Source organism: Myotis brandtii, unplaced genomic scaffold (assembly GCF_000412655.1).
Source record: "Myotis brandtii unplaced genomic scaffold, ASM41265v1 scaffold387, whole genome shotgun sequence".
NCBI lineage: Eukaryota > Metazoa > Chordata > Mammalia > Chiroptera > Vespertilionidae > Myotis > Myotis brandtii.
In genome coordinates, this window is record NW_005364855.1 from 876,771 (window position 1) to 885,869 (window position 9,099).

Here is a 9,099-nt window from a genome sequence, read left to right on the forward strand (position 1 = left end):
GATTTTGCCAAACCCAATAGGTGATTTTCTGTCTTTTTAAAAAATTATGTCTTTATTTTATTTCAGAGAGGAAGAAAGAAACATCAATGATGAGAGAGAATCATTGATTGTCTGTCTCCTGCACGCCCCACACACTGGGGATTGAGCCCCTAACCCCGGCATTTGCCCTGACCACGAAGCTAACCCTGACCTCCTGGTTTATAGATCAATGTTTAACCACTGAGCCATGCTGGCTGGCAACTTTCTGTCTTCATTTAACCCAACTTAAGCCATTAATACAATTTGACACTCCCTCCTGTTGCCATGTCTAGCTTTGAGCATTTGGAAATTTTACCCCATCATTATCTCCATGACAAGTTAAAATAATTTGGAAAATGACATTTGTGAGTAGCTACTAATTTTCAGTCTTTGTGCTTTGGGATGTGTCTTTTTAACGCTTGATAGGAGTTGATTATTTTGTTTTATTTTTACCGTAGTCATGTAGGAGCCAAATGTTCTAGGAACGAAAGGGCATTTACAGATGTCCTTAAAAGCCACAATCCATGGCCAAAATAATTTTAAGCCAAAATGGAAATTCTGTTAGTAAGCGTTCACCAATAAAACATAAATACAAATTAAGATTGCCAAATACCATAAGCAATCAGACTCCACATTTTTTTTTTTCACTTCTGCTATGCTTGTTTGTTTTTCCGCCTTAGTGGCAGATAAAGAATGTAGATAGAAGTGCATAGTTTCCAGAGTAACATTCTATATTGGGAACACAGAGCTCAGTATCTAGAGTGGGGCTGGGCTATGAATGATTTTGTAATGCCAGATGTAAGAGTCTTGTTAACATGAATGTTTCTAACTTTTACTTTAGATATTGTTACCGGGCAGGAACCAGGCCTGGAGCAGGTCTGCCTCTGGCCAGCCTGGGTTCTTGTGGGTTCTTGATTTCATGCAGGGAAGATTTCACAACTCTAGTCCAGGTAATTTTGAGAGTATGTTTATTAAAGCTGGGGACAGTGAAAGGAGGAAGGGCTTAGGACAGAAGAAGCAATAGGAGAGAGCCTCCTTGGGGCTGGTTTGGCTCTCTGGGAAAGCAAAGAAAAAGGGGCTTTGGTGACAGATTCCAAGGGGTTTGCCGGGGTGAGCTGCTGCTGCCCATTGCACCCTTGCTGCAAGCCTCATGGGGTCCCTTAGAGTTTAGGAGATGCACGCTTGAGTGGGAAGAAAGGCGTGGGCATGTTTCCAGAAGAGAGAGTGCACCCTGGGCTCTTCGTCTTGAGGGTTTTAAAGGCTGGGAGTTCAGGGGAGGTTTTAGGGGAGAATTTCAATAGACTATCCACCAGCTTTATGCTGATGCACCAAAATGAGATTTATTCCCTTAACTTCATCTGTCCATGGGTGTGGTTGGCACAAATTGGATTTTTGCTGTCTCCCTGAGTAGTGTGATTTGAACTATTTACCCTTTGGTTGGGGAGGAGAAGTGTAAATCATTTATTCTTAAGGGTCCTTGTTTAGGGAAAATAGGATTTTTGTGACTTACTAGATTGCTTGGCTTTTTAACTATCTGTCTCAGTTTACCTATTCTACCTGTCTTGGCTTACTAGACTGTCTCATTATAACAAATGAAGACTAGTAGAAATCCAGATTAGTACTCAAAGGGTGCATTATGAAAAGTGGAAAATGATGGTGGTTTGTGTCTTTATTTATGTATATGAATTCTCCCCTGGGGTAGTTGGTCTAGGCCAGTGGTTCCCAACCTTTTGTTGACCATGCCTCACATAAGCATCTTTAAAATCCTGATGCTCCCTTGCCCCATGACATATAATTCTTATTATTCAAAAAGTGAACTCCTATTCAGGTGGAGGAAGCCTAACAGGTCACTAACTTGGTCTAAACAAGCTTCCAAAGAATACGGCATCCATGAAAAAGAAAAATAAAAGAATAAAAGGACAGTTAAGTACTGAGGAAGAAATCACTAAGAAATAGTTAAAATAATAATATAAAAATAATAATATGAAGTTATATGAAAAAATAACAAATAAAGTTTCAAAATATATAATAGAGAACTGAAATGCATAAGTATGTCACAATATATGCTTATATACTGTATATGATTCACTGTTAATAACTCATTCTCAAATTGCCCCCTTAAAAATCAAATTGTCCCCCTATGGGGTTGTGTGTCCCACAGTGGGAACCACTGGTCTAGGCTAAAATGAAAGAGGGAGAAAGAGAGAGGAGACAGCAGATAGGAACCAATGACAGACAGAAAAAAAATGGTGTTTACACTTGATCTTAGCCAAAAGGCCGAGAAGCGATAAAAAAAATGGTGTTTAAATATTCTTGTTGCCTCATCTCTCTGGAGAAATAATACTGCTTCTCATATTTACCCCATGGGATTAATGGGACTTTTCTCAGTCACCATCGTGGTAGCTGATTTAGTCATACAACCTTCTTTATGTCATTACTCCACTCCTTTGCTCATGTTTTTGTACTTCCCAAATAACAACTTGCACTCAAAGTTTTGCCTCAAGATCTATTTATAGAGGAATGAAAATCAAGACACCAGCAAAATTGTTGGATGTTGTGGTCCAAGGCAAGGATACACACATGTTATGGATTGTATTGTCTTCCCCCCAACACCCACCAAATTTAAATTGCTGTAGACAATGGTCATGGTGTTAGACCTGTTTGGTCAGCCTGGACCTGGGTTCAGTAATCTCAGTACTTGAGTGCTGGCTAGTAAAGAGTTCAGAGTCAAGACTCAAACTGTAAGAGAACATTTATTTATTTTTTGAATTTACTTTATTTTTATTGATTTCAGAGGGGAAGGGAGAGGGAGAGATAGTTAGAAACATCAGTGATGAGAGAGAATCATTGATCAGGCTGCTTCCTGCACATCCTCTACTGGGGATCAAGACTGCAACTCGGGCATGTGCCCTTGGCCAGAATCGAACCTGGGACCCTTCAGTCCATAGGCCAATGCTCTATCCACAGACCAAACCAACTAGGGCAAGAACATTTATTTATAAATTCATAGGCCTGGCCAGTGTGGCTCAGTGGTTGAGCCCATGAATCGGTTTGATTCCCAGTAGGGCACATGCTCCAGTAGCCGTTGTGGACTCAACCCCCAGTGGGGGTTGTGCAGAAGGCAGCCGATTCAATGTTTTTATCTCTCTATTCCTCTCCCTAAAATCAATAAAATCTATTTAAAAAAAAATAAAGTCACAGGAGTAGAAGTAATTTATAGAAGAAATGGGCTTAGGGAACAAGTTATAGAGGTAAAGGAAGGCCCTGGGAGCTAGGAGCCTGGGAGTGAGGAAGGTAATAGTAACTTACCTGGAGGGAGGGAGAGAGAGAGGGGAAAGGTGCTGGCATGCTCCCAGGAGGGAGAGCCAGATGGGTCCTCCTTCCTAAGGGTTATAGGGTGGAGATTTTAGGGGAGGGCTTAGAGGAAGGTCTTAACACATTGAGGATGGATCACGAGAATTCTCATGTTTTCATATCACACAGTGTTTTACAAAGCATCATATGTTAAAAAGATATTAGTTTGTAAGAACATGTAATAAATAACTTCAAAATGCAATGGGTATTTAATTTTAAGGCGTGCCTTTAACATTTATGTAAAACATTTTTTTGTACTTGTTCAATAGAAAGTTATCTGGCCACTGGGTAAAGCTAACAATAAAGCTACTGGTCCGCAATTTAATAGAATATCCAGCAGCTTTCCATCCAGGTGTATCCTTTCAGGGTCTAGGTCTCCACTGATTGATTGGTCCTGCAGGGCAGGGAGTCCTTATCCAATGCAGCTGGTCATGAGGTCAGCTATGGGGTCACTGGTCTGGTTTTGTGGCTTTTCTGGGCCTGGAGCTGAAATATAACTGAGGTCTAAATGCTATCTCTAGGGAAGAAAGTTCACGGGACCCAAACCGCATAACCAGTGATATGTTACTGGAGGAAAGGTCACCCTGGGGGCAAGGTCCCACCCTACAAGTGTCCTTTGCTAGGCACCCAGGGCTTTGCCCTGGTGACTTTCTGTCCCTGGCCCATCATCTTTACTCTGCTCTTGCCTGTCTAACTGCCTTCCATAAAATGTTGAAGTCCTAACCCAGTGGTTCTCAACTTTGGCTGCACATTAGAATCACCTGGGAATCTTTTTAAAATGCTGATTTCTGGGCCTCATCCTCTGGAAATTCTGTTTCTTTGTTATGGGGTGGGCCCCACCCCATAACAAATAGTAACAAAGAAACAGAATTTCCGGAGGATGAGGCCCAGAAATCAGGATTTTAAAAAGATTCCCAGGTGATTCTAATGTGCAGCCAAGGCTGAGAACCACTGTCCTAACCCCTAGTACTCCAGAATGTGACAATATTTGGAAATAGGGTTGTAGCAGATGCAATTTGTTAGAGATAAAGTGGATCCCTAATCCAATATGACTGGTGTTCTTATAAAAAGGGGAAAATTTGGAGACAGACAGACATGCACACAGGGAGAACTCTAGGACTGTGAAGGCAAAGATTGGGGTTGCTATAGTCTGAACTGTGTTCTCTCAATATTGACACATTGAAGCTCTAACCCTCAGATGTATATAGGAGATGAGGCCTAAACAGAGGTAATTAAGGTTAAGTGAGATCATGAGGGTAGGGCTCCCATTTGATAGGTTAGTATTTTTATAAGAACAGACACCTGGGTGCTGTATCTCTTTCTCTCTTTCCATCATGCAAGGACTCAGGGAGAACCCGGCAGTCTGTAAGCCACGAAGAGAGCTCTCACCAGAAACAGAATCGGCGGACACACTGATCCTGGACTTCCAGCCTCCAGAACTGTGAGATGATACATTTTTGTTATTTAAGCCATCTAGTTTGTGGTGCTTTGTCACAGCAACCCTAGAAAATTAATATAAGACAAAGCTGAAAGGTTATGACCATAAAGGCAACCTTGGGCGGGCTCGGTGACCCATGGCTTAGCTGAACTGGGCGTCTGTTTGAGGGTAGGTCCATAGGAGAGCCAGAAACTGAATCAGAGGTTGTGGATTTCTTTCCAAGGGCAGGACCTGTGTCTGTTGTAACCGGTCTTTGGCTGTTAATTGTCTTATAACATCTCCCCTGCCTCCTTATCAGATAAGGAGCTATTACCTTATTGCCTTTTTGCTTCTCTTTATTACTTTAGCAGTATGTCTGTAGACATAACAGTACTTAGCAAATTGTAGCAAATTGCTCTAAGGCGCCTTTTTTTTTTTAAAAAAAAAAAAAGCAAATAAATTTGATGTTCAACAATCTCTTTTTCTCAACTCTCAAGAAGAGATAATCACAAACTAAGCTTTTAAAGAAAACTCATGTACAGAAAAATGATGCTTTTAATTAAAAAGCAAGTTTATTAAAACAATAAAAATAAATGATTAAATAAGTAAGCATAAATAAATAAATAAATAAACTTAGATCTGGGGCTGGAAAGTGTCTTAGAATCAGGACCAGAATTATCTGAATTTGAAGACAGGTTTTGCCACTGGTAGTTCAGTGAATTAGGAAAGTCAGTCTCCCGTGCTCAGAGCCCCATTACCTCATCTGCAGGATGAAAAGATGAGACCGGTTCCCTCTAAGCACACAGGCCTTTATGATTCCAGTATTTCTGCGATTTCTGTGATTCACCTTCCCCTGTGCCAGGCTCTGCTCCTGGAAGAACTGGGGACCATGAATCTGATACATCGCAGTGTGGACCCGGGTGGGCATGAAAGGCTATGGCTCTCCTACAGAGTTCTAGTGCCAGGCCCAACTGACATGAATGCATTTGCCAGCAGTGACCTTGTGGAGATTTTTCAAATGCTGAACATTTTTACTCATAGATTTTCCTCATTATTTTTTTTAGCCTCACTGCATATTTTGTTTCATTCTGTTTTTTTAAAAAAAAATTGGAAACGTCTCTGTTATTAGAAACTTTGACATATTGGCAATCACAGTAACTTTCTCCCCCACACTGGGATATAATGTGAAGTTAGCTTTTTTCCAGGTCATTTACCTATTTCAGAGGGGTGAGCTGTTTTTCTCCTATTCCAAAATCAGTTTTCTCTCCCTTAGACATAATGGCCCAATGAACTGGTTGGAAAGAGAATTTTCTTTCTTCTAAGGTGTTTGGGCTGCATTATTGTTGAAATAATAAATTGTGAAATATAAATACTATTAGAGGCCCGGTGCATGAAATTCATGCCCAGGGGGTGGGTCCCTCAGCCCAACCTGCACCCTCTCCAATCTGGGAGCCCGGACAGTTTAGGCCCACTCCCCGTGGTTCTCTGCTCTCTGTGGGGCCTGGCTACTCTACGCCCTCTTCCCAGAGGTTCTCCACGTCCCAGAGGCCCTCCGTAGCTGGGGCAATGAAGCAAGCATTCCACCAGGCCGCTCATGCTGCCTGCTCTCAGTGGCCAACTCCCCCCCCCGCCCCCCAGGACTGGGGGACTCTGGCGGGGCTGAGGGGATTGGGTGCCACCATCTTGTGGCTATGGGCACTGCCATATTTGTGACAGAGTGATGGTTAATTTGCATATTGCCCTTTTATTATATAGGACTAGAGGCCCAGTGCATGAAATTCATGCCCAGGTAGGGTCCCTAGACCTGCCCGTTGATCAGGGCCAATTTGGGTCTTCTGGCTGCTGGCCAAGGCCTCCCTTCCCCGACTGCTGGCCGGGGCCTTCCTTCATTTCGCGCCAGCCCCTGGTGCTCAGCACACGTCATAGCAAGTGATTGAACTCACAGTCTCCCGGTCAAACTCCCAAGGGGACATTTTGCATATTAGCCTTTTATATATATTGATAGATAGATGTTCAACATAATCTTATTAAAGAACATAGTTATAAGACTAGAGGCCCAGTGCATGAATTTGTGCATGGGTGGGGTCCGGCTGGCCCACCCCAATCAGGCCAGTTGGTGGGCCGCAGTGCACGTCATAGGGACCAGTCATTCTGGTCATTCTGGTCACTTGGCATATATATATATATATATATAGATGTGTCAAAGCTGGAATTCTGCCCTAGCCAGTTTGGCTCAGTGGATAGAGCATCAGCCCATGGACTGAAGGGTCCTGTGTTTGAGTCCAGTCAAGGGCATGTACCATGGTTGTAGGATTGACCACCGCCACTGGCCCCAGTTGGGGCCCATGTGGGAGGCAACCAATCAATTTTTCTCTCTCTCTGTCTCTCCCCCTCCCTCCACTCTCTCTAAAACTCAATGGAAAAAATATCCTTGGGTATGGATTAACGATAACAACAAAAATAATTTTTTAAAAAAGCTGTAATTAGGAAGAGGTAGAAGATTAATTCAAATTATTGCATTGTGGAGACTTCCTAAATGAGGTGGAGCTTGGTTTGGACTTTAAATTAATTTTGCATTTTAAGGCAGTAATGGGGAAGGCATTGGAGAAGAACTACATTCAGAGATATATCTAACGCTCCAGGTTGGGTCAGATTAAAAAAGATTTTAGAGTAACTCCTTAATAGGTATGAAGTTTACTTTTGGGCCATGTAAATGTTTTGGAGCTAGATAGAAGTGCTATTTGCACAATAGTGCAAATGTATTAAACGCCACTGAATTGTTCACTGAGATTTGACTTGGGGTGGTAAACACACAATAAAATATACAGATGATGTATTATAGAATCATATACCTGAAACCTATATAATTATAATTTTATTAACCAATGTCACCCAAATAAATTCAATAAAAAATAAAGATGTTAAAAAAATTTCAAAAAATATATAAACAGTTAATTTTATGTTATGTAAATTTTACCTCCATTATTATTATTATTTTTTAAAAAAGGACTCTACATGGCAGGTTCTATATGAGTTTCTGCTTAATCTAACAAGCAATGTGAACCTTTGAAATCTATGGAAGTGGAGAAGTTACATAATTAAAAACAAAGAACATGGTGATAATTTTGGAGAGGAATTGAATGGGGCTGTATATGAAGTGGGGAGATGGACTACATGGTTATGGAGTAGTCTACCTAATTATTAGAAATGTAGGAGTAATCTCTTTAAACAAAACCACACATGCTTTTGTGGAAATTTCCAAGCATATACAAAATTAGAGAAAATAATTTAATGAATGGCACATATATATCACCCAACTTCAGTAATTTTCAACATTTTGCTGAGCTGATTTCATCTATTCCTCTCCCCACAACTCACCTCCACACAGTTTCATTCTGTTTTCTGGAGTATTTTTGGCATACTCTAGACATTATACTATTTCACTAGAAACAAACAAACCAGCTTTTGAAGACATGTTCAATTTATAAAGATACTTTCCTTTCTCCTTCTTCCTACCACACAGTTAGTACTTCTAAAATTTAAGGGCAAAATTCTCAATATCATCCAATGTTTTTCTGATCATATCAAAGATAAATAAACAGTTGGGTTGTTGAGATCTAAACAAGGACCATATATTGCATTTAGTTATTATGTTTCTTAAATGTCTTTTATCCTACAACAACACCCTAATATATATATTTTTTACACAACTGATTTCTAGGAAAAATATGTGTTACCTGTTTTGCAAAATACTTCACATTCTGAATTTAGCCAATTGCTGCCCCAACGTCTATCTTGGGCCAGTGGAAAGCACTTCAAATTAGATCCTATTTCCTGTTGATATGAAGATGGTATTGAGAGGTAATAATCAAAGAGCTGGAGTGCTCATTGATATCACTTTTCATTATTTTTAGGAAATTTCAGAGGATAAAGTTAGATCTGCATCTATTTACAAGGAAAGAATTATGAGCTTATAGTGATATTTACAATTAAATTTAAGATAACATGGTCTTAATTTACTTGGTTGAACTTTTGTATTTATATCTCATGCTGAAAGTAGTTTTTAAATAAAGGAAATTATTTATTTGTAAAATAGTTTTGAAATAATAGTATAATATTCCCACCAACTTCAGACTACAAAAAGCAGCTTGCATTTTCTTTGCCAAGAGATCTTTAAAATCACTTTTTCAACATCACTCAAATCAACAGTGTGCCAATTCCTCTGGCGAACACCTGTCAAAATTGTCTCTTTATTTCCCTTTCTACTGCCATTGCTCTGATTCAGTTCATCAATTCTTCTAAACCAAATT